Source organism: Lissotriton helveticus, chromosome 10 (assembly GCF_964261635.1).
Source record: "Lissotriton helveticus chromosome 10, aLisHel1.1, whole genome shotgun sequence".
NCBI lineage: Eukaryota > Metazoa > Chordata > Amphibia > Caudata > Salamandridae > Lissotriton > Lissotriton helveticus.
The window spans coordinates 170,858,832-170,885,285 of NC_136071.1; the positions used below are offsets into that span (position 1 = coordinate 170,858,832).

The window sequence follows — 26,454 nt, forward strand, 5'->3', positions numbered from 1 at the left end:
GTGTACGAAACATGACCATGGACCCGTACCTGTTGACTGCAGACCTCAATTACTCTAAATAAGTTCTCTTTCCAAGGCCCACGGATGGAGCCTGTGTGAAACAAAAAAAAATGTCCTTAACCCCTTGCACGCTGATGACGAGCTGGGCTCGTCATGAGGTAGCCTCCTGCTACGCTGATGACGAGCCCAGCTCGTCACGTAACTTGCGGTTTCGCAAAAGTCAGCGTACGAGCGGAATTCCGCCCGCACGCATGCGGTTAAAGTAAAAACTGTCAATCAAGAGCTGTATTGATCTATTGATTTTCGGACACTATAAACATCTTGTTTTACAGAATCCACAGTACTTATTAAGGCATCAGTGAGGGGTTAAAATGACCTGTAACACGTTCAATAGTATACTTGTTTAGCAGACAGGTAACCCTTATTGACAAAGACTCTGAGGAGCAGGATTCTCTGCGTTTGCAGATACCTTCCTTTAAAATCGCCCTTTGTGACTAGACAATAAAAAATAAAAAATAAAGTTTGCCTATGAACAGAAAAATAACTAAAGACCACTACCTCCAATGATGAATTGACTTGTTGCTGAAAATGCAAATACATTGGTGGAACTCTGCCGAGGACGACAATCTGATTCTATCTTTCGTTTTTATGACACTCGGACTCTTGCATTGTTGTCCGTTGTCTATGTCTGTGTGTATCTAGGAGTCTGGAGTGTCTGCCATCAAGCACTGTGTTCAGAAGTGGAGGAAGCGCTGAGAGCAGGGCAGCCGTGAGGCAAACTGAAGTGTGACAGACTTCAACTGCTGTGCACAGGTCCCCTTATCTTGCTGCTGCCTCCTTAATCCTCCTTTACCTTGATCACCTGGGAGGGGCCAAGGGGACAGCATGAAGGTGACCGTTGATTTCGAGGAGTGCTTGATGGACTCTCGTGTTTCAGAGCCACTTTGAAGGAAGTTGAAGATGATGTGATGGAACTGGAAGTGAAATTTGATAAGCTTTTTTATGGAATGGCATGATTGATGCAGGCAAGGCCTTTTGTGCTTGTAGACATCATCAAGTTGCATAGCTTGTGCCCATAAGGTTTCAGAAATCAAGTTGGAATGATCATTACCAGAAATAATGTTAACGTCGCACAAAGTAAAAGCAACATCGCATTCCTCGGACTGCACAATATTGGGACTATCACAAACAGGAAATCGTGACATGAAATCTGCATGGACATTGAGACGTCCAGGAACATAAACAACCTCACATCGATACTCTTGCAACTTGGCAGCGAGCCTCGCTAAGCGAGCAGTAAGAATCCTACCCCCACCTGCTGATAACATACTGACAAGAGGTTTATGATCTGTCCTCAAAGAAAACTTGGTACCCCAAAGAAATTGGCGGAAATGCTGGACCGCCCAAGTACAAGCAAGTAACTCCTTCTCTATTGTAGAGTAATTAAACTCAGCACCATGCAGAGTTCTCGAAGCATAAGAGACAACATACTCTCCAAATGTATCTTTTTGCATCAAAACTGCACCAAGGCCAACATTGCTAGCGTCTACACTCACAATACATTCTTTGGCAACTGAAAATGGTTTTAGGAAAGGGGCCTCAACAATTTTACTTTTGAGGGTGTCAAAAGAAACTTGTTGGTCATTATTCCATACAAATGTTGCTTGTTTTTTTAGTAAAGATCGTAAAGGATAAACAATTGTAGAATAATTCTGTACGAATTTTCCATAAAATTCAGTGAGACCAAGAAAGGATAATAACTGCTCCTTGGTGGTGGGAACAGGAGCTGAGGTAATACTTTTGACATGGTTGATTTTGGGCTTGATGCCATCACTAGAAATTTCATGTCCCAAATATTCAACATTAGACTGTCTAAATTTACATTTGGAAAACTTCAAAGTAAGACCTTTTTCTTGTACACTACTTAAAACAGAATGTAGATTACAATCATGTTCTTGAAAATCTTTGCCAAAGATTAATATATCATCTTGAAATGCTATTGCACCTTTACAATTCTTTAATCACTCTTTCATCAAACGTTGGAAAACAGAGCCAGCCCAAAAGGCATCCTCAAATATTGAAACCTACCTTCCGGGGTAACAAATGCAGTTAATTTTTTAGAATCTTCGTGCAATTCCACCTGGCGGTATGCACTGGCCAAATCAATTGTGGAAAACACAGTGGCACCAGAAAGAAATTAATTCATGAATATTGGGTAGGGGATGTTTGTCAACCCAGATTTCTTGATTCAAGCTGCGAAGATCAACACATAAGCGGAGATCCCCTGAACTCTTAAGTGACAAAACGATGGGAGAAACCCATGGGGAAGATTCAACAGGTTCAATTATTTTTTTTAAAATAAGGTCATCCAAAATTTCTCTAAGTTTACTTCTATAGGCCAAAGGAAAATTTCTAACCTTATGTCTAACCGAGACAGCATCTTCATTAAGAATTATCTTGTGTTTAAAATTAGAACATTTTCCAAGAGTATCTTAAAACACTTCGGGAAAATTCAACTTAAGATTGTTTACAAAAACGGAATCCTCTGGAATTTCACAAGAACTAGTTTCAGACAAAGAATGTACATTCAAATCCGTAAAACAGACAGGGGGATTTGAATTGGGATCAAGTTTGATTCCTAAATCGTGTTGATGTGGCCACCCCAGGATAGCTACACCCTTAGTAGCCACATACACCTTCCCTTTGGTGACTCTATCTTTGACCTGGATAGTAGCCCAAAAGAAACCTTCGAGGCTTATTTTTTTTCCAGTGTAACCTCCGGGTTGAATATCAGATATTAACAATTCCCTGTTTTTCCACAAATCATTGAACAACTTCAAACCAATGATAGTATACCAAGAACAGGAATCTATCATTAACTCAATAGAAATGTGTTGTATTCTCTATGTTGCTCCTGCCTCTGACTATGGAATGTGGAATCTGGAATCATGCATTACATGCAGTCGATTCCAGATTCCCTTCATTCCGACCTGGCGGTTGCTGAGGCAGGAGGCTCTGTACTTGTTTCTTATCTTAAATAAACCCTGCCTTCTTCACCTACCTGATCTCCGGTGTGCTGTTCATCCACAACATTTTGGCGACGATCCTGCGAACCCTGCGGCTTCCTGCTGCCTGCCTGCCCTCAGTCATCGCGTCTTGTGCTGGACTCGAAGTGCTGCTGGTGCTCCTTCTGCGACGTGGTGCGCATCCTGGAACTGCTCCGCTGTTGTCTGAGGTTGCCGTGAGTCTATCCCTGCCCTTTCCGCTCCTTAGCGAAAAATCATTTTTGCCATTTAACGGCCATTTAACGGCCTTCCCCGAACACCCGTTGCCAGGCAACGCAAAGTATCGCGCACACCTCGCGCTGAGGACAAGCATCGCGTGCACCTTCACTCGCGCTGAAGCCCTTCAACGCTGCACGCATTTCTTCATTACGTCCTCACAGAACGCACGGCGGCCATTTTAAAAAAAAAATAATAATTTCATTTTGCCAACCACGACGTGTGTTATTGCCAATCACGTCACAAAGACTTACTATAACCGTTTTAACCACTACTGGAAGATAAAAGACACGGTGCAAGACTATTTTTCTTCGTATTTTATTCTAATAGTGACAAAATACTATATATTATTACATATAGGTGGAAAATAAAATAAAAATAAATAAATAAATAAATAAAAAAATAAAAAAAATTCTCTCTTTCCTTTTATTTCATTACTTTCCAAATAATAACTAAGACTCTACAAACTTATTCAAGGAACGAATTCATCCTATGCAACCGTTCTACGTTACATTGACCTGTCTACGTACTTATTGAATTTACAACATTTCCTGCCTCAGCCTAATTCCGCATTGATCACCCTACAGTTTCTCATTGCTATGGCCACGACAGCCAATTCCACCATTGCACCTCCTCCCCCATTCTTAGCCGAAGGAGATACACCAACCTTAGAATGGGAGGAATGGATTGGTGTCTTTGAAAATTATCTTGAAGCCATTGATGGCCTTAGATTTCCCTTGTCGCGGAAGAAAGCAATCTTACTAAATTCACTAGGCAAGGGTGGTCAACATGCATTCAAGTTTTTACCTGAATTACGTGGTGCAGATGGTGAGATAGTCGATAATCCTTATATGGAAGCGAAAATGAGACTTGAGAAATACTTCGGAAAGAAAGTGAACATTGTCATGCAGAGACACAAGTTTTACACTATGCCTCAAAAAGATAAAGAATCCGTTGATCATATGATTACACGACTTAGGGAACTTTCACTTAAGTGTGATTTTGGACCCATGACTGATCAGATGATCAGAGACCAATTAATCGTCCAATGCAAGAACAAAAGGATGCAACAAAAACTTTGGGCTGCAAAGAACCCAAGCTTAACGGAGGCCATAGCCATTGCAAAAGTAGTGGAAGAAGCCGACAAATGCATGGAAGAAATGCACAGCTTGGATGTGAACAAGGATGATTCTATATGTGTCGTGAACAAAACGGATAAGAATCTCACTTCCGCAGATGTCAAGCCTAGGAACTTTGTTGCAACTGATGCTAAACCCAAATTATCCAATTTTAGACAGAGAAACAGAAATACTAGTTTTGTTGGGAAAAACAAATATATGGGTTGTTTTCGCTGCGGTAGCATGGCTCACGCAGCTGACTTTGCAGGGTGTTTTGCCAGAGACAAAACCTGTATGAAATGTGGAAGGAAGGGCCATATTAGCAAGGTCTGCAGGTCGCCTTCTGTGAATAAGGTTGCTTTTGTAGATGATGAATATGTTCCCAATGAAATGTCTTTATGCATTGAAGGTTGTGATGATATGGGAACGTGCCTTTGTGTTGGTCTCCAGAGACCGAAAGCCAATTTTATTGTAAATGGTGCTACCATAACGCTACTTGTTGATCCGGGATCCATGCATTCCATATTTCCCATGTCATTCAAAAAACACTGGCCCGATGTGACACTTCATGTGAGTGACATAATTCCTAAAGGGTATAGTGGACAAATTATCAACATTAAGGGCGTTATGGATGCTTCATTTGAATTTAAAGGCAGATGTTCTTATGGTAAGGTATACATTTCGGATGACGGCCCAGCAATTTTGGGCTGGATACAACAGTACGATTTACACATTATTTTAGACCCGCGTTCAACTGAAAGTGTTTTAGTAATTGATGAATGTCATAGTATTGACTTTATTTTGGATAAATTTGCGGACGTTTTTCGCACAGATTTGGGCAAGTTGGGTGGTTACATGCATGTAATTAAACTGAAAAAGGACGCCTCTCCTGTAAGACACACTCTCAGGAGAATACCCATTGCCATTCGCAAAGAAGTGAAGGACATGTTAGATGACATGCAAAAACAGGATATTATAGAGCCTGTAGAAGTTTCAGAATGGCTTTCGCCTGTTGTAGTTACTAAAACAAAGGATGGAAAACTGCGTTTTTGTGTGGACCTTAGGTCCCTTAATCAGAACATAGTAGTGGATAAATTCCCGCTCCCTAATATTTCCGAAATGGTACTGTTAATGGACAAGGCGAAATTTTTTAGTAAACTAGATCTTCGCTCAGCATATCACCAAGTAGTTCTTCATCCTAAGTCCAGGGAACTTACTGCTTTTATCACTGTTGAGGGAATATTCCAATTTAAAAGATTACCCTTTGGGTTGGCTTCCGCAGCCAGTGTATTTCAACGCATGATGCATTCTTTGTTTGGGAGCTTGAAGCACGTTCATTATTTTCAAGATGATGTTTTAGTGACAGGGATTAATGAATCTGAACATAACGATAACCTAGCCAAGGTGTTGCATATCTTTTATGATGCGGGCCTCACCCTTAGAAAAGATAAATGCCAGTTCATGTTAACAGAAATAGATTACCTAGGTTACACTATATCACATGCAGGTGTCAAACCCAAGGAAGATTTGTTGAAAGCCATCAAGTGTGCTCCCCTTCCCTCGAACAAAGAGCAATTGAAATAGTTTCTGGGGCTAGTGGAATATTATTCTAAGTTTGTCCACAATTTTTCTCACAAGACTGAAGCTTTGAGACTACTTCTCAAGAAAGGTGTTCAATTTGACTGGGGTCCTCTACAATCTGATTCCTTTGAAACGATCAAGTTAGAGATCGTCAATGCAGGTATTCTCTCCACATATGAACCGGGTAGAGATACATTTGTAACTGTCGATGCAAGTGCTTATGGCATTGGTGCTGTTCTTTCTCAGAGGAAGGGTGACACAGAGAAAACAGTAGCTTTCGCTTCACGCACCTTAACTGTTTCAGAACGCAATTATGCGGTCATAGAACGTGAAGCGTTAGCTGCTGTTTGGGGTGTGTCGGACTTTCGTATGTATGTATGGGGCTCACACTTTTCACTGAGAACAGATCACAAGCCCCTCTTCAAAATACTTTCACCTGGGGGTGCGAGTAAAGGTTCTCCTCGTCTCATGAGGTTTGCTGCAAAGTTACAGGAGTATGATTTTTCGTTGCAGCACATCTCTGGTTGGAAGAACGTTCAAGCAGATTGCTTGTCCCGTCTCCCTGTTGATTGTGGGGAGTGCTATGATTTTGATGATGAGACTGTGTGTTTGGTTGATGATTTCAGTGACGTTTGCTCAAATGGTTTTAATTCTATATCTAGAGAAGAGTGGCATCGAGCTGTTTTAGCTGATTCTGATTTTTCAGAATTAATTAGTGCCATCCGGCTGGGGTGGAAGCGTGAAGGTGACATTAAATCTTCTTTACGCAGTTTCATACAGGTACAGGAGGAGCTTAGTGTAGGTAGCTCTGACGATTTTGTTTTGCGAGGTGAAAGATTTGTACCTCCTAATCCACTGAAGAAGAGGTTGTTTACTCTGGCCCATGAAGGTCACCTCGGTCAGAGCATGACTAGTAAACGCCTCAAGACCAACTTTTGGTGGCCAGGTCTAGATGATGATGTAAGGCGTTGGGTGGAGAACTGCATGATGTGCAAGGAGAGTGAAAAAAGATTAAAGGTACATTCACGTCCCTTGGGGTCTATCTCCAGCTGCGAATATTTACCTTGGAGCAAGGTCTGTTTAGACTTTATTGGTCCCATGGACTACTTGCCTGCTGATTGTCGGTTTGCGACAGTCTTAGTAGATGTGTGTTCTCGATGGTTAAGTGTTGAGTTCATGAAAAACATAACCACGGAGAGTGTGATTGCGTATCTTAGGTCGGTTTTTATGAAAGAAAGTTTTCCGTGTGTATTGTTGACAGACAACGGTACACAATTAACATCTTCCTCCATGCAAATTTTTCTTTCCAACCATGGCATTAGACACATGCATACGTCTTTATATAATCCACAGGGGAACGGCATTGTGGAGCGCATGAACAGACTGATTAAGGGTGTTATTCAACTGGCTTTGCAAGGTCAACGAAATGTTCGTAGTGCTGTGGAAGAAGCTGTTTGGTCTTACAATACCACAGTTCATAGTGTGACTAATAAAGTTCCCTTTGAGACCATGCGAGGTAGAATTCCCAAGACCAAGATGATTCCTCAGTGGTTGTTGGAACTTAAGTCTCAAGGGTTTGAGTGTTCTCCTAATGTTAATCCCATGCATGACAGATGTTGCTTCAAAGAGAAGGTTGGTAAAGTCGATGTTGGCGATTATGTCAAAATTAAATTAGGTAGAAAGGAGTCTGGAGCGAACAAGTTTTCAGATCCTTTTAAAGTCAAAGAGGTGCACAAATGGCATGTTGTTCTTGAGAATGGCCAGAATTGGAACTTTAGAAGGATTGCTCGATTTGCGAAAGGGAGTGGTGGTGTTGCCAAGAATGCCTCGTCTGATTCTGAGAGTGCTTCCTGTTCCAATGGTCCTAGAGTCACGGTCAATCCCAAAATCATCCCCAGTGGATCTGAGCGAATTAACGAGCGAGTCAGTGTGCCTGCACAAGTAGATCCTCGTTCCTCAAGACAGCGTAGTACTCCCAGGAAGTATGATAACTTTGTGTTGTATTAATCCCTACTCTCATCTCTCTCTCCTTCTCCTATTTGCTCTTCTTGATTGATCATTGCATGCTACACTATAGATTAGGATTGGGTAATGAGTATTCATGTATTACAAGTTTTATTTTGTTTGTATAATGCATTCATTGCCATTCCTTCTTGTCATCAGTAGTTTTCCTGCTTAGTTTATGTTCACGCTTCCTCAGTGTGTTTTCATTTTACAAAGTATTCTATTCCAAGTGTAAAGTTTACATGCTTCTTTCATGTCATTGGTTTGTAATTATATGGTTTATTCTTTGTTTATTAAGAAGAGAGGATATGTTGTATTCTCTATGTTGCTCCTGCCTCTGACTATGGAATGTGGAATCTGGAATCATGCATTACATGCAGTCGATTCCAGATTCCCTTCATTCCGACCTGGCGGTTGCTGAGGCAGGAGGCTCTGTACTTGTTTCTTATCTTAAATAAACCCTGCCTTCTTCACCTACCTGATCTCCGGTGTGCTGTTCATCCACAACAAAATGTTGTCAATTAAAATGGGCCAAGAGGGAAATTGTTTGCGTTCAACTTCATCAAAAGAAAGTATGCAATTAAAACTATTGAGAACTTCTTCTTCTTGAGAAATGTAGTAAATTTTTTGGAGAGAGCGACAAACATTACCAAAATGTCCCTTTCTCTTGCATTTTACGCATATTCTATCCCAAGCAGGACATCCCCTGTAATTGCCACGGTGGTTAGGACTTCCACACCTATAACATGCAATATTTCTTTTGGGAAAAATTTTGTTATCAGAAAAGTTCTTGTTATCTATGAACTTCTTATCAACGTCTTTCTTGAAAACACCTTTAGAACTAGAAGATACTTGGCTTTTAACTAGAGAAACTTCCGGTTCAGTAACTTGTGGTTTGGGTGCAGAAGTAGTACCTCGGATCTCAGATACAAATAATTCGGACTGCTCAATTCCCTTGGCAATATTAATTACTGCACTAAGAGAAGATTCAGTGCCTAACCAAAGTCTCTCTTGGATCTTTTTACTCTTAGTACGCATTATAATTTGGTCTCTGAGAACTTGTTCATAAGAAATTGTTTCGAAAGCACAATAACAAGCCAAGGAACGTAAAGCGGAAACATAATCCTCAATGGATTCATCTTGTTTCTGTACACGAGAATAAAACTTGAACCTCTCCATAACTGTGTTGATTTTCCTGCCAAAACGAATTTTCATCTGTCTGATAGCTTTCTCAAAAATATCAATATCTCCAGCTTCATCAATAGGAGGAAGATTGTCAAATTCTTTGATACCAGTACCCCCCAAACAATGTCTCAAAAGGGCTAGTTTGCGCTTGGCAGAGCAACCATCCTTTTCAAGAACATCAACATAAGCCATAAACATTGGATACCATAAATCCCACTCAATGTTTGGATCACCAGCAGACTGTAAAAAATGAGGAGGAGCTGCAATATTAGACATTCTGAATAGAACAAAAATTAAAGTCTATTGAGTGTTCCAAGTCTTTTGTAGAACGAAGCAAAAGAAATACCTTATGATGAATGGGAGATTGGAAATGATGGTAAGAGGCTTCAGATGTTGAGAAAAAAAAACAAATGGGAGGCACGTAAATGACGTCAGCGCGTCAGACAAGGTGAGAGGTGATTCCCTGAATGCCTCGCGATCTCCCACAATGCCTCGCAATGTTCCACAATGCTTTGCGCTTTCCTGCGAAGCTCGGAGACACGCAGGTGAAAGGCGCGCGAGGAGAAAACGCTGAGGTGAGTTTGAGCAGCGCGCTCACCAACGGCAATGGAGATAGAACCAATTAAAGTATTGAATGACTAAAAAAAATATTACCGATCCGGTGAACGTAGTCAAATTGAAGAATTGGATCGGAGTAGACTTTGAGCTCGAATTCAACTCCAGTTGAAGAGCGATGATCCAAAACGAAGGATAAGTGAACTTGTTCCTCGTTTCCTAGAAAACCTTGTTATTCTTGAAAATTGTTGCTCCCGATCGTCGCCAAGAATTGTGTAGAAATTGGGTCCACGAACAATAAGATTCCAAGTAGGCTTTATTTAGGAAGAACAACTTGACATCCACAGCAGGGAACAGCTAGAGAAACGACCCGCTCCCTTCAGCAACTGCTAACTCATGACCACATTCTACCATGACCTCACAGGTTCTAAGAACCACTAGCGTGGCATGAACATGGAATACCACACTGCTACCACCAAGCAATTTATGAATGTCATGCGGGACCTCGCACAGTATTCAAGCAAGGATGTGGTGATTGAGTCTAGCTTGACAAAGTTTTCAGACAGCCTACAAGAAATTACCAATTATCACACAATCCTGTTTGACGTAGCTCAGAGATCCATTAAAACACAGCTCCAGATATTTATTAAGGATGATCTTCAAAAGTTCAAAGATGCAAAGAAGCAGTTTGATACGGTCAGTAAAGAAAAAGAAAACTCACTAATTAAAACTGCCCAAGTTCAAAGAACAAAACTGCACAAGGTGGAGGAGGCAACCAACATCTTAAATGCAAAAATAAAATGCTTTCGGCACATAGCTGTGGACTACGTCCTTCAAATCATTGTTCTTCAGTCAAAGCGGAGGTCTGAAATTTTGAAATCAATGTTATCCTTCATGTACGCACATCTAGGCTTCTTCCACCAGGGCTATGATCTCTTCATTGAACTTGAACTGCACATGAAAGAGCTTGGTTCACAGTTGGATCTGCTTGTTGTGGATGCAGTAAAGGAGAAGAGGGACATGGAACAAAAACAGTCCAGTATTCAGCAAAAGGATTTCACCAACGATGATCTCAGACTTGAATACAATGTTGATGCTGCTAATGGCATTGTAATGGAAGGATATCGCTTCAAAAGGGCCAGTAATGCCTTTAAAACTTGGAACAGGCGCTGGTGATCAATACAAAACAACCAACTGGTATATCAGAAAAAAATGAAAGTTAACCCAACAGTGGTTGTCGAAGATTTACGGCTCTGCACAGTTAAACACTTTGAAGACATAGAAAAATGCACACCAACAAAGAGCCATATGCTACAGGCTGACTCAGAAAAGCTGCAACAGGCATGGATTAAAGCTGTCCAAACTGGTATTGCTACAGCATACAGAGAAAAGAGTGATGAGACAGAGAAGCTGGATAAAAAGTCGTCACCTTCCACAGGAAGTCTAGACTCTGGCAGCGAGGTGAAAGAAAAATTAGTTAAAGGTGAAAGTGCATTACAGTGGATTCAGTGTATTGCTGGAAACTCTGTCTGCTGTGATTGTGGTCTGGCGGATCCACGATGGGCCAGCATCAACCTTGGAATCATCCTGTGCATTGAGTGTTATGGGATACACAGGAGTCTCGGTGTGCACTTTTCAAAAGTAAGATTATTAACGTTAGATACACAGGAACCTGAATTACTAAAGCTGATGTGTGAACTGGGAAATCAAGTTATTAATCGAATATATGAAGCTGAATTGAAAACCCTTGGAATAAAGAAGTCAGGCAATGAAAGTCCAAGACTGGAAAAGGAGGCATATATCTGAGCAAAGTACGTGGAAAAGAGGTTTGTGAATTTTTATTTTATTTTATTTAGAAAGTTTTCTATAGCGCTGTCAAGACCCGGAGGTAGCAGAGCGCTTTACAGTAATAGAATGACAAAAATCTGTATAAACATATACATAACATAAACATAAACAGGAACATAACATATGTAAAGTATAAGCATTCAATGAGTGACATTGTAAGCGGAACATGGGTGAGTTGACGAGCTTCTCTGGTTATGGGATTCACTGTAGTCACATAGTTCAGGGGTTGCTTGCTGACCCCGGTTATCCACAGCCAAGGGAGCGGATCAGGAACAAGGATTTGAGTTGCCTTTTGAATTCCACAAAAGAAGGAATAGTTCTGATGTGCGGGGGGATGGAGTTCCAGATTTTGGGGGCGTTTCCAGTGAAGGAGCAGTCCGCTGTTCTTTTCTTTCTGGTTTTGGGTAGGATGAGCAGGAAGGAGTTAGAGCTTCTCAGATTCCTGGCTTGGCCTGCTTTTTTGAGTTTATTTGCCAGGTATTCAGGTTTGCCGGTATGGAGGGCTTTGTGTGTTAGGCAGGCCGTTCTGAAGTTACTACGCATTTCTACTGGGAGCCATTTGAGTTCCTTGAGTGCTGGGGAGATGTGATCCGATTTTTTGATGCCGGTAATCATTCTAGCTGCAGCATGTAGTGTTGTTTTGATCGGTGCCAAGTTCGATTTCGGGATGCCTGTTAGGATTGCGTTCCCATAGTCTAGCCTTGACAGTACCAGAGATTGAGTGGCCAGTTTGAGATCCTTGTTAGGAATGTAGGGTTTGATCTTGTTTAACAGTCTGAGGTTAAAGAAAGCATCTTTGGCTGCATTCTTGATGTGTTTTACCATGTTTAGTTTGGGGTCTATGATGATGCCAAGAGATTTAACAGAGCCGGCTAGAGTAAGATTTCCTTTAAGCGCATCGATAGCTTTAAGCCATTCGGTGATTTGAGGGTTGTCTTCCTTGTTCGCGATGAGGAGTGTCTCAATTTTGTCTGGATTCAGTTTCAAGTGATTGTTTGTCAGCCATTGTTGAAGATCTTTCAGTACCTCATTTAGTCTATGTATGTCAGTGAGAGAGGAAGTTTCCAGATAGATTTGTGTATCGTCCGCGTAGAGGTGAAAACGGATGTTGGCTTTTCTGAGTAGCTTGGAGAGTGGTTCCCTATACATGTTAAAGAGCTGAGGCGAGAGCACCGAACCTTGGGGGGCGCCCTTATTGACCTGTTGGATTTCGGAGGTGAAATTCTTGATTTGTATTATTTGTGTTCGGTTGTGTATGAATGAGGAGAACCATTTGAGAACTACTTCGCCGAGGCCAGCTCTTTCTTGAAGAGCCTTGGTGAGGAGTTTGTGATCCACTGTATCGAATGCTGCAGAAAGGTCAAGGAGAATGAGGAGGCAGCATTTGTCTGAATCCAGAAATCCGTGGATATCATCTATGATGTTCAGCATCGCTGTTTCTGTGCTGCATCCTTGTCTGAAGCCAGACTGGAGGGGGTCTAGGAGATTGATGTTGTCCAGATGATGAGTCAGTTGCAGGAGTACACAGCGTTCCAATGTTTTGGCTAGTAGAGGGAGGTTAGATATTGGTCTGAAGTTGTTCAGGTCTGTTGAGTCAAGACCTGGTTTTTTCAGCAGGGGGTAACTTGCCCAATTTTTAGGCAGTCAGGGACCACTCCGTTTTTTAGGGAGCTGTTTATGATGTTGCCCCATATAGGTGCAAGAGAGTGTTTCATTTTCATGATTAGTGAGGGAGGAATGGGGTCAGAGATATGAGCTGATGGTTTGGAGGACGAGATCAGCAAGATTATCTCTGCGTCTGGGAGGGGGCGGAAGCTAAGCCAGGGGGTGCTCAAAGAGCCGGGAGAGAGAGCCTGAGGAGCAGCCGAACTGATCTTCTTGGGATGTCAATTGTTGGGGTCAAGTGAAAGTTACATTTTTGTGATCTTATCGTTGAAGAAGTGGGCGAAATTGTCGCAAAGATCTTTGGATGCTAGCACAGAAGAAGACAGTGGTTTGGACGTTTGTTGCCTGATGATGCTGTAAAGTTCCTTCGGTCTATTTTTGGCTTTGTCCAGAGCCTCGCGGAAGAAGCTGGATTTTTTGTTTTTGATGTGGTTGTTGTATTTCCTTCGGGCTGCTGTTGTGTATGAAACACTCAATGAATTTGGTTTAATCATAAGTTTATTCGGAGAAAAGGAAGCACCACCAGCTACACATCCTGCAGCACCAGTCAGCGCACAACAACTGACTTAACCGTATGTCTTCAGCTGAACGGCCCGATGACAGATCGTGCCGTGGCATGAGACATACACATTTAAATAATAACCTACAATAGATTACACGAGACATAGCACGTGAGAAGGCGCATGTAAACATAACACACCTTCCTCCCTTAATAAAACAAAACAAATAAATAAGCAGAAATAAAAAAAAACACAAAAAAACCCTTCAAATACAATTTCATATTAAGTTTCCAATTTTCCTTTGACAAAAGAAATGAAATCAGGCATCCACTTAGGTTTCCTTGTTCTTTTCTGCGAGATGACATCATTATTATTAGCAGACTGAATATTTACATTTTGACAAGAATCGCCCCCCCCATACCTGGACTACTGACCATTGTTCCATCTTCATCACGAATTGCATTACAATCCAGATCATCATCTAAATAAGAATAATCTGAATGGTTCGAGCTAAAAATCTTGTTATAAATCGTTTTATCAGCTTTAAGAATAGCAATCCTGCTGAGATTCCATACTTTATTATCCGACAACCTTACTGAATTTTTCAAAACTTCCTTGACCTCAAAAGGACCCATGAACAAACTTTCTCCCTTTTTAACTTTCCAATGATTTTTTACTTTAACCAACATGCCAACTTCCACTTTTGGATCAACTTTAGAACCAAATTTCCCATCAAAGTATTTCTTATTAATACTATGAGTATGAGCAAGATTTTCTTTAACCTTCTCTAAATCTACATTGGAAGAGGTGGATTTAACTAACCATGACGGATTCACCTTAGTTCTAGGAAGTCTTCCCCTCATGATTTCAAGTCATGGAATTCACTGTGGTTCTATACATCCGCACTTTCTTAAGAACTTCCAATTCCCATTTCGTGCCTTCATTTCCAACTGATTTTATTGCACTTTTGAGAACTCTATTAAATCTTTCTATAACCCCATTTCCACTGGGATTATATAGAGAAGTAGTGGAATGTATTATTCCTAATCTTGCGAAGTAATCTTTAGCCTTGTTAGAATTGAATTGTACTCCATTGTCAGTTATGAGCCTAACCGGTAAACCCTCTTCAGTAAAATCTCTATCTAAGAAACACATTACAGAGTCAGTGTCTATTTTCTCAACAACCTTGATGACTGGCCATTTAGAAAAAATATCAATAGCTGCAATGATATACTTTGAGTCACAACCAATGGGACCCATAATGTCCATAGCAATGGTCTCCCACGGATTGTCCGGAATAATGTGCTCACCCATGTTGGGTTTAAGCGTAGTCAAAGACTTGTCAGAATTTGCACAAATAACACATTCCCTGACTATACGTCCAATAAACAAATCCATGCCTGGCCACCAAAATAAATTCTTAACCTGCTGTTTAGTCCTGACAATACCACTATGGCCCTCATGACCTTGTAGAATTATGGTTTTTCTTACACCATTGGGTGGAACAATACGTTCACCTCTCTTGATGATATTGCCATCACATGAAAGTTCAGATCTTACTTCCCAGAAACTCATAAGCTCTGAACTGATATACTTCCTATCAGGCCAAACACCAGTAATGCAGTCTGCAACTTTTCTCAAAATCTCATCTTCCTCAAATTTATTTCGCCATAGAGTTTGATCAATCGACATAGGGCCTTCATCATGAACCATGGCAGCATGAAAATCATCCTACTCATTGTATAGATCTTCCTGAATGGGTAAAGGCCTCCTAGACAAGAAATCAGCAGAAACATTATCTTTCCCTGGTACATATTGTATATCATAAATAAAATCCTGTAAACGCATTGACATACATGCAATGCGTGCAGAGGCTCTTAATATGCCCTCCGTAGTAAGTAAGCATACCAAAGGTTTATGGTCACTTCTCAATAGACACTCCTTACCCCATACAAACACCCTAAAGTGCTCCAGTGCCCACACACATGCTAAAGTTTCCCTCTCAATCGTGGAATACTTCTCTTCAGAAGGAGTGAGAGCTCTGGAAGCATGCGCAATAATGAGTTCTTTACCACCTTTGGTTCTTTGTGCAAGTACCGCACCTAGCCCTTTTGAGCTTGCATCCGTGGTGATAATATTTTGCAAAGAAGGATCAAAAGAAGAAAGAGCAGTAGCAGAACATATTGCACTTTTCACATCATTAAATTCTTTTTCACACTCCTCTGACCACAAAAAGGTAACCCTGTTCTTGATCAGCTGTCTAATGTTAAATGTTCTACAAGAAAAATTTGGTACATATTTAGCGTAGACCTCAACTAACCCTAAAAATGACCTCACATCATCTTTAGACTGGGGATGCGGTGCAGACTTAATGGCTTCCAACAGATCAGATTTAGGTTTAATTCTCTCTTCGCATAATTCATGGCCTAAATAATTTACCGAATGAACACCAAACGTACATTTTTCACGCTTGATAGTAAGACCATGTCGGTTAAGTGCATCCAAGACATTCTCTAAGGCAGAAATGTGTTTTTCTTTGCGGTCACTGAATACTAATATATCGTCTTGAAAACAAACAGCTTCTTTGCAATTCTCTAAAATGTCTTGCATTACCCTTTGAAAAATGGCCGCTGCCGACGCCAACCCAAAAGGTATCCTGTTAAACCTGAAACATCCAAATGGGGTGATGAATGCAGTGAGATCTTTACTCTTTTCATGTAGTTCTATCTGGTGGTAGGCAGCCGACAAGTCTATGGTTGAAAAGAAGTTTGACCCACTAACAGATGATAGCAATTCTGAAATACGGGGAAGCGGAAATTGATCTATAACAATATTATTATTTAGATGGCGCAGGTCAATGCAAAGTCTGACCTTGCCATTGGCCCGTCTAGCAACCACAATGGGGGAAACCCATTCTGATGATTCAATTCTTTCTATGATACCATCCTTGACTAAAGCATCCAACTCATTTTTTACTTCCTCTTGAACAGCAAAAGGAATATTCCGTGCTTTGTGTACTTTAGGGGACGCATTCTCCTTCAAACGAATTTCATGTTTAAAATTAGTTAACTTCCAATGTTTTTTTTTAAAACATTCGGAAATTTGTTTAACATCATTGCAGAAATACCATTCTGCTCGTCTACCAACATTACAGGATTAGGACTGTTAGGGTTTGAGATGATATCAAGTTTTCCCTGATCAAACCAACTAAGGACTGAAGGACCTTTTTTGGAAATATAAAGCTTTGCAATACATTTTCTATTCTTGAACCTGAAAACTAATGTTCTAAATCCTAAGATATCTATTCTCCCACCTGAATATCCTTCAGGACTAATATCCGTCTTTTCTAAATGGCTACCTAATCTATTCACAAGCGATTCTTTCCATACTGACTCACTTATAATAGAATATGGTGAGCCAGAGTCGGCATACATATTAATTTTAACACCCCCAATGACCATGTCACACACTGGTTTTTTTTTATGGTAGCGCTATCAATATTCAAGACAAATGTTTTAGATTCTTTAACATTCAAAACAAACAAACAATTGTTTGAGTCATTTGAGTAACCATCATCCTCACTGTTATCACTTTGCTCAATGCATTTCACTTTTTGGTTGATTTTACTCCTCTTGCATGCAGAGGTAAAATGCCCTATTACACCACAATTAGAACACTTTTGTTTTAAACCAGGACAACTTTTGCTATTAGCTAAATGAGATTTGCTATTGCATCTATAACACTTCAGATTACCTTTAAGTTCTTCAATATTACTTTTTGGGTTAAAGATTTGTTTTTTTTAAAGAAATCCTTACTCTTATTCTCTGATTTCGAGTTAATTATGGATACAATTTCTTTACTAATAGAAGTATCTTTACCCTTGACTTGCTGTGCACTCCTACAAGAAAGTTCTGCCTTCCTCACAATAGCTATTACAAAATCTAAATTCTCATCTCCATTTATCCAAAGTCTCTCCTGGATGGTTTCATTACTTGAATGCATAACTACCTGATCTCTAATTAGATCTTCTTGCAAGTTTCCAAATTTACAATCCAAAGCCAAAGTCTTAAGAGCAGAGACAAAATTGTCCACTGATTCCTCACTCAGCTGTTTTCTTTGGAAAAACTTATACCTCGAAATACCTATGCATACTTTCGGAGAACAATATTTATCAAAGTCATGCAATGCTTTATCAAACACATTTAAATCACCACTGGCTTGCGACACAGGCAACTGATTGAAAGCTTTCAAACCCTCGGGTCCCAAACAATGTAAAAAAAATCCTTTTTTTTTTTTTTTTTTTTTAACTCGATCTTTTGACGAGCGCCGAGGAATCAAATTTCGCGGACCTAGGGACTTGAAGATTCCTACACGGATTTCCGCTGTGATAACTTAAGGCAAGAAACAGGAGTTTCGATTTGAGGAATACTCCCTGGATAAAAGATAAGTTAACTTTATGCCTAAGAAATTCATCATTTTTTTTGAAAGACAACACTCGAGGTTGTGAAGATTCTATATCTTACCAGCGTTTCATTTCCATGTGACGTTTTGGTGTACTTCGAGTTTCTTCGTGCGTGTGGGGATTGTAGAACTTCTTCGTGAATGGACGCTACTTGCCTGCACTCATCATAGAAACTGACGAAGTAACTAAACTTGTTGATGCTGATTGGCCATTCGTTGAGACTGTATTTTTAACATAGAAACTGATGAAGTGACTAAACCTATTGACGCTGATTGGCCATACATTGAGAAGCTTTTGTTTCAACAATACTTATTAGTCAGCAACAGAGAGACATCGTTTTTCGTTTCATTTTTTTTTCCTACCCAGAGTTCATCTGTTCATCGGCAAGATACAGTTGGGATTTATTGACACAACGACTGGAAGTTATATATCTTAAGCATATTTAATATTTATTTACAGCAAATTTAGAGTATTTTTAACATTTTAAAGTACCTTGTTATAAGTACCTAGTTATAGTTAAGTAATTTAAGTGTATGTAAGGCTAAAGAATTTCTTTCAGAACAAGGTGTGTATATATATTTTATTTTAAATAAGGTAATACATCCTCTTTATTTACCATTATGTGCGCACAAGGTTACACGCTTTCTCCTCCTCAAAGTTATTGGGCTGCAGGTAGTTCTCCATGCATGCCATGGATAGAGTGGAAAGCTTATTTTTTAAATTACATTGAGACATTGGATGGCAATGGCAAAAGGAAACCTCCACAAAAAAAAAGGAATTTTTTTACATTGTTTGGGACCCGAGGGTTTGAAAGCTTTCAATCAGTTGCCTGTTTCCCAAGCCAGTGGTGATTTAAATGTGTTTGATAAAGCATTGCATGACTTTGATAAATATTGTTCTCCGAAAGTATGCATAGGTATTTCAAGGTATAAGTTTTTCCAAAGAAAACAGCTGAGTGAGGAATCAGTGGACAATTTTGTCTCTGCTCTTAAGACTTTGGCTTTGGATTGTAAATTTGGAAACTTGCAAGATCTAATTAGAGATCAGGTAGTTATGCATTCAAGTAATGAAACCATCCAGGAGAGACTTTGGATAAATGGAGATGAGAATTTAGATTTTGTAATAGCTATTGTGAGGAAGGCAGAACTTTCTTGTAGGAGTGCACAGCAAGTCAAGGGTAAATATACTTCTGTTAGTAAAGACATTGTATCCAAAATTAACTCGAAATCAGAGAATAAGAGTAAGGATTTCTAAAAAAAAAAAAAAAAAAATCTTTAACCCAAAAAGTAATACTGAAGAACTTAAAGGTAATCTGAAGTGTTATAGATGCAATAGCAAATCTCATTTAGCTAATAGCAAACGTTGTCCTGGTTTAAAACAAAAGTGTTCTAATTGTGATTTAATAGGGCATTTTACCTCTGCATGCAAGAGGAGTAAAATCAACCAAAAAGTGAAATGCATTGGTGCTTCCTTTTCTCTGAATAAACTTATGATTAAACCAAATTTATTGAGTGTTTCATACACAACAATTTGGTTTAATCATAAGTTTATTCGGAGAAAAGGAAGCACCACCAGCTACACATCCTGCAGCACCGGTCAGCGCACAACAACTGACTTAACCGTATGTCTTCAGCTGAACGGCCCGATGACAGATCGTGCCGTGGCATGAGACATACACATTTGAATAATAACCTACAATAGATTACACGAGACATAGCACGTGAGAAGGCGCGTGTAAACATAACAGCTGCTTTCAGTTGATCACGAAGGATGGCCGTTGGGTTGTTTCTCCACTTTCTTTCCTTGGCTCTTGGAGTTCTCCTTTCTGCGTGAGGTCAGCGTTGAACCACGTTCTGGAAGGGATAACTCTGCTTCTTTTGAGCTTTAGTGGCGCAAGTTTGTCGAGTATGGACACTAGCTCGGAGTTGTAGCAGTCGATGAGCTCATTGGTGGAAAGGTGCACTTTATTGGCTGGAAGAAGAGAGCTTAACTGATCATCCAGGATATCCAGGGGTATTTGAGAGAGGTTTCTTGTCCATTTGGGGAGTCTTGGGGGGGTTTATGTGAGGTAATGGGGTGATTGATATGAAAGAGGATCATGTGGTGGTCTGACCAGTCGACGGGAAGGATGTGGTTGATCGTGATTGATTTCTTTTGTGAGATGATAGCATCCAGTGTGGCTCCTTTGTAATGAGTCTCCTCGGTGCAATGTTGTTGCAGGTTGTTATCATGAAGGAGGCTGGATAACGATTGGATTAGGGGATTGTGTGTCTCATTCCAGCGAAGATTCAGATCCCCAAGAATTAGGTTATTGGAGTCGCCGAGTGCGCCTTGTGCAATCAGGTCGGAAAGTTGTTCTCCAAAAGGGTTGTTTTTACCTGGGGGGTGGTAGAGCAGGTGACACCGTAGAGAGTCTGTCATTGGTCTTGATGATGGTGGATAGGCATTCGAATGTATCGTAGTCAAAAGAGGTGGTTTCCGAGATGTCAAGGCTGTCCTTGTGGATGATAGCCACCCCTCCTCCCCTATGCTCTATCCTGTCTTTGGTAATGAGGGAGAAGCCAGGTGGTACCAGCAAGTCAAGGCAGGGAGGGGATATCTTATTTAGCCAGGTCTCTGTGAGGAACGCAATGTCAATATCGTGAGTGAGGATGGCTTCAGCTAGTTCTGTTGCGTGCAGTGAGGCCGATCTACAGTTGATTAGCAAGCAATTGGAGAATTGCTCCTGAGTGCTGGCCGATTTATCTTTGATCTCCCTTGGTATGGCGGTGAGGACCGGGTATCTCTGAGGTTTCCTGCTGGGAGGGACTTTCCGGTGACCTGTGATTACTTGGATTTGGGAGAATCTAAGGCGGGGGTGTTGTATGTGGCGGCTAGTAGGGCTGCTTCGCTGTCTGACATAGGTGCTGCTGATCTTAAAGGCCTTGAAGTCAAGTGTTTGGTGTCGGAGTGTATGAGTCTTGGACCTAGGGAAGGGGTCTCCGGTTTTTGCAGTCTGCTGTAGGCAGGATTCCGAGATCTTGAGGGGGGGATAATGAACCTGGGTACTAGAGGTTTCTGTGGGCCTAGGAGAGCTGGTCGCGTTGCCGGAGTGAGCTGTCAGCGGGGGGCATTTGGAGGGTCTGCGGGCTATACCTAGGTTAGAAAGGATCTCCAGTAGGCCCTGGGTGATTGTGACAATCTGGTTTTCGAGAGCCACGAGGCGTTGTGACAGAGTTGAGGGAGGGGATGGGGGTATCTGGGGTAGCGCCAGGTGTGTTGTGGTTCGGGTTGGGGTGTTGAGGGGTCCGGGGAGAGGACGGGGGAAGGGGAGGGGAAGGTACAGGGGAGGACTTTGAGTGACCTTGAGCTGGGATGGGACTCGAGGGGAGGGGGGTTCTTGAAGGCGGAGGAAGGGGTGGGGAAGGGACAGGGGGAGGCTTTGAATGACTGTGAGCTGGGATAAGGCTCATGGGATCAGGTTGAGGGATCAGGGTGCGGTTGATGGGATCAGGTTGAGGGATCAGGGGAGAAGGTGGGGGAAGGGGAGGGGATGGGACAGGGGAGGGCTTTGAGTGACTGAGCAGGGATGAGACTCGAGGGGAGGGGGGTTACTGAAGAAGGAGGACGGGGAGGAGAAGGGACAGGGGGAGGCTTTGAGTGACTGTGAGTTGGGATGAAGTTCGTGGGGCGTGAGGTTCCTGGAGGCGAGGAAGTATTGTCAGTGGGGGGATGAGGGAGGCGGTAACTGGGGGAGGTGTGGCTGTTGGAAGAGGGGATTGAAGGAGGGGTTGGAGATTCCTGTTGTGGCTGATTGGTAGTAAATGCCCGTTGTGAGACAACGGGGCGAGGGGGGCGTAGCAGGCAGGAAAGATATCACGGAGGAGGGGATCATAGTCTTCTCTGTTAGTAGTGAGGGAGGGCGGAGAGGGTGTTGCGGCGTGGTGAGGTAGGGTTGGGGAGGTTGATCTTAATGTGGGGAAAAGGACGTTGAAGGCTTCAAGGTTCTCGTTATTGGCCTGGATAAGGACCGTGCCGTTGGTGTAGATGGTCATCGTAGTGTAGCCTCTACCGACCGATCTAAAAGGGAGTATAGTGGTAAGTTTGCAACTATGGGGAGTGGATGTGGTTTTGGCGATAAATAGTTGCGTTCGGATCACGGAGATCCATTAATCAGGTCTCTCAGTATGGAATATAAGGTCCATCTTAGTCTGACCATTTGCAGACGAGTGGTAGATGTCTGTGATTAGGGTTTCCCTATGTTGACGGATAAGTTTCTGTTTGAAAGAGCGTCTCGATTCAGTAGAGAGAAGGGGGGGAAGATGATGGTGAAGGAGTTGCGGCTGTGGGGTTTCAGGTGGGTAGATAATACTTGAGGGGAAGGGGAAGGTCGGTCTCGAGCCATCCTGAAGGTAGGGAAGGGCGTGAGAGTACCTTAGTTTTGTTACGGTGTTGCGCTAGGTGACGCGACTCACCAAGGTTGTATCTAGTGTCCGGGGGCCGGAGAGTCCATGAAGACAGCCAAATTGTAGACGATTCAGCATCAACTAGAGGATTGCAGGGAGGGCGATGTTGACGGCTGAAGGTGGCTCCGGTACCTGTTAGTTTCGCTCTGGAGGTGTCCTGGGGTCACGGGAAGGCAGGGGAGCGTCGATCACGTTAACATGTGATCGGGCAGACAGTCCCTGCTTTCCGATAGCGTGAGTCAGGCTACACTTCCTTGCTTAGAGGTGGGCTAGAAGGTATGGAGCTGAGGCGCCAGCTTTGTTAGAGGGCAGAGTTTGAGCGTTTAAAGCAGTCATAGTGCCCGAGTTGGGCCACAGATTGTGGAAAGGCTAGCGTTACTTCTTTGTTGACTGATTCGACAGGCTACGGTGACGCCCTACCGTGTCTCACGTATCTAACATGAGCACATGTTCGACTCGTACAAGGAGCGCGCCGGGTCTTTCGGGGCAGTATGTTCCTCATGGTTGGGTCTGGGCAGGACGATCTGTACCTCCTTGGTGCGCTGCAGGTAGGGGGGGTAACTGGGGTGCCAGGTGTACTATAGATAGGAGGGCAGGAATCTGGGAGGTCAGGTGTACAAGGGGTGAAACGAACAATGTACTCACTGTTGCAGGAGAGACTGGAGCGCAAAGGGGAAATAACACGTTGCGGGCCCCTAGCCCGGTGTGAAACGAACAATGTACTCACTGTTGCAGGAGAGACTGGAGCGCAAAGGGGAAATAACACGTTGCGGGCCCCTAGCCCGGTGTGAAACGAACAATGTACTCACTGTTGCAGGAGAGACTGGAGCGCAAAAGGGGAAATAACACGTTGCGGGCCCCTAGCCCGGTGTAGGATCCTCAAAAGTGCTTCAGTTTCTTTAGGGGTTTGACGAGGCTTTGGGGAAATAACACGTTGCGGGCCCCTAGCCCGGTGTAGGGTTTAAGCTAGGAGGTGAGAGTATGAGTGCAGCTGTATGTTTTCATCGAACAGTGTTAGGCTCACTTTACCCTTCCCCAGTCCACCGCTGATTCATTCAGTTTGTTGTGGAGGGAAGACGGACCTGTTTATTTCTCTTAGACCTTCTTTAATTGAAATAAAGCCATTCATAGACTGCAAGAGATTGCCTCGTCATCTAGGTTTCCTGATTAATGTTGCTGCGTTTATTACGTTTGGCTAGAAATGTCCAGACTTTCCCCTGAAAACCGCTGTTCTTTATGATAATGTTTGTTTGGGCCTTGTATCTGATGTGGTTGTTGGAGCAGCCCAGAACCTCTTTTACCTACTCGTGTCCCCACCTCTTCTATAATTTTTTTAAAATGTATTTGGGCCTTGTTCCATGCTATATCAACAAGACGATTTGTTGCTTTATTACGCCTTACTGCATACAATAAAGCTGCTATGCTATTTCCTCGAAATGAATATATTCAAAATCAGCCTGTAAGGTGCATGTAGCAATAGACTTTTCTTTCGTAAACAGTTTTAATCAGGACTACGTTGCTACACACCCTCTTGATGGACAGAAAAGGCCTTATTCCAAGTGCAAGAACGAAGACCTCAGTAGTTCTGAGAAGTCCCTGGCATCACAGGATCACTTCTCAACATCTTCCAGAAGTTCAGTGAAAAGCAATGACAGTGTAATCCACTTCAGTTCAGAAGGCAGTAATGAACTTCTTGCCTCTACTGTATCCTCAAACAGTTTGTATGAACCAGTCCTAGAAGTCGTGAAGCGAGATTTTTCAGTATTTCAGGATTCAAAAAAGTTCCATCAAGAGCTGCACCTTTATAGAGCTGCGTATGAGAAAAGCCTTCCAGATATGGCAGAATCATTGGCACATGGCACAGATGTTAACTGGGTAAATGTAGAGGAAAACAACACAACACCAATCATTCAGGCTGTGCATGGGGGTTCTTTGGTCACTTGTGAGTTCCTGCTACAGAATGGTGCCAATGTTAATCACATGGATCTGTATGGCAGAGGACCCCTGCATCATGCAACAGTTTTAGGGCACACTGGGCAAGTCTGCTTATTTCTGAAAAGTGAGGCAAATCAGCACACCAAAGATGAAGAAGGAAAAGACCCCTTGACTATAGCAGTTGAAGCTGCAAATGCTGATATTGTAACACTCTTGCGCGTGGAAAGAATGAATGAGGAGATGAGGGTATCTGAAGGATTATATGGACAGCCAGATGACGAGACCTACCGGGACATATTCCGTGATTTTTCACAGATGGCATCCAATATTCATGAGAAATTAAACCGTTTCCAGCCGTCCGATACACCAAAGTCTTCAGAGATGTAGAGGAGAAAAGTGTACTCTTGTCCTTACCCACACCTGGTGCTTCCAGAGTAAAGTGCCTGGTCCCTAGCTCATTACCTGACTTGGGAACATTAGTTTAAGTACCGAACAGTCTGGGACCTCCTACAGCATTTGATTGACACAATGAATCTAGGGTCCTTTATATGCAGAAAGAGACCACAGTGCACCAGAAATTATGGATAATTCAGCAGCCAGTCTAGCAAAGTACTCCCTGGTTTAAATGTATCAAGTTACCACATGGTCTGACTGTCCATGTATTTCACCTTTTGGTACCTCGGCGGAAGGATAAACAGATTTGAAGGCTTCTCATTGTAAATCCTATAAATCCTCATAAACTGTAGGTCCCGCAAAGAATTTTTATTCCTCACTAGCTTCAATTCACACAAAAACAATAAAGCCGGCATGTTTTTAGAAGTATAAGTCACTGTCTGGTTTTATTTAGTCATAACGTGTACTAAGGAACTGACACTGCATGGCTATTTTATATTTTTAGACAATTTCATACTATTTGGACCATGACTGTTAATATTCATGGGTTTCTATCAGGGCTTTGTTCCATCAGCCAGTGCCTCTGTCTTTGTAATTACTCAACCTACATGAGCTCAAGAATTATTGTATATAGGTGAGGTGCCATTGTATATTTGTTACTACTGTTAGATCCATCCAGGTGCTGTAACTAGATCCATGTAAACAAGTATGGTAATTACTGTATAATTTTAAAGTGACATGAATTTTAACATGCTGTTTTTCTATGCACGCTTTTGTGGTTGCTTGACCAAAATAAAGTTTTATGAAAGAAGAAAGTAAATCCTACGTGAAGCAGATGCCATGCTACGTACTGTAGATCTATTCTGGCACCTCTTTTCCATGTAAAAAAGCACCAGTACATGTTCTAAAATTGGTTACACTTCTATTCTAGATGGCAGCTTTTCAATATCTAATTGTAGTTTTCATGTCCTAGTCAACAATGACTAGAAAATGCAAATAAATTAGTACAGAATTTTACCATTTTCAAAATGGTATAGGAATGTTCTTCCAACTTAAAGGGAAATGTTATGCAAACAATTGTAGGTACATGTTTTACTTCTTGAAGATAACGAAATAAACAAAAACTGCGTGTTTTGAAAAAGTTATTTTCCCAAAATAATATTAATTTATTAAATTCAAACTGGTAATTATGAGCCTTTAAGTGGTATATGATTTGCAAAGAGTGGAAAGTTTTGTGTTGATTTCTACACTTTTAAAGGACTTGGGCATAGTTAATTCGCTGCATGAATTTGCGGATGGTCAATATGCCCCTCATTTACAAGAAAATGATGCAGCGTCGTGCTGCAAGCCATTTTGCTGTGCAGAGCTGTATCATTTTCAAAGCTCATGGATGCCTCATGTTGACAACAATGCAATGCACGCGTGTGCTTTCCCCTGCGCTGGCACACAATTGGCTGCCATGTGCCAGCGCAGGCACCCTTA

The 26,454-nt window shown here is 41.8% G+C and overlaps 1 protein-coding gene and 1 pseudogene across 1 annotated transcript in view; both read left to right on the plus strand.

Moving 5' to 3' along the window:
• Positions 1–26,454, plus strand: part of AP5Z1 (adaptor related protein complex 5 subunit zeta 1) — a 158,093-nt gene that overhangs the window by 113,372 nt on the left and 18,267 nt on the right. The window lies entirely within an intron of this gene.
• On the plus strand, positions 886–24,966 carry LOC144785203 (arf-GAP with coiled-coil, ANK repeat and PH domain-containing protein 2 pseudogene; annotated as a pseudogene).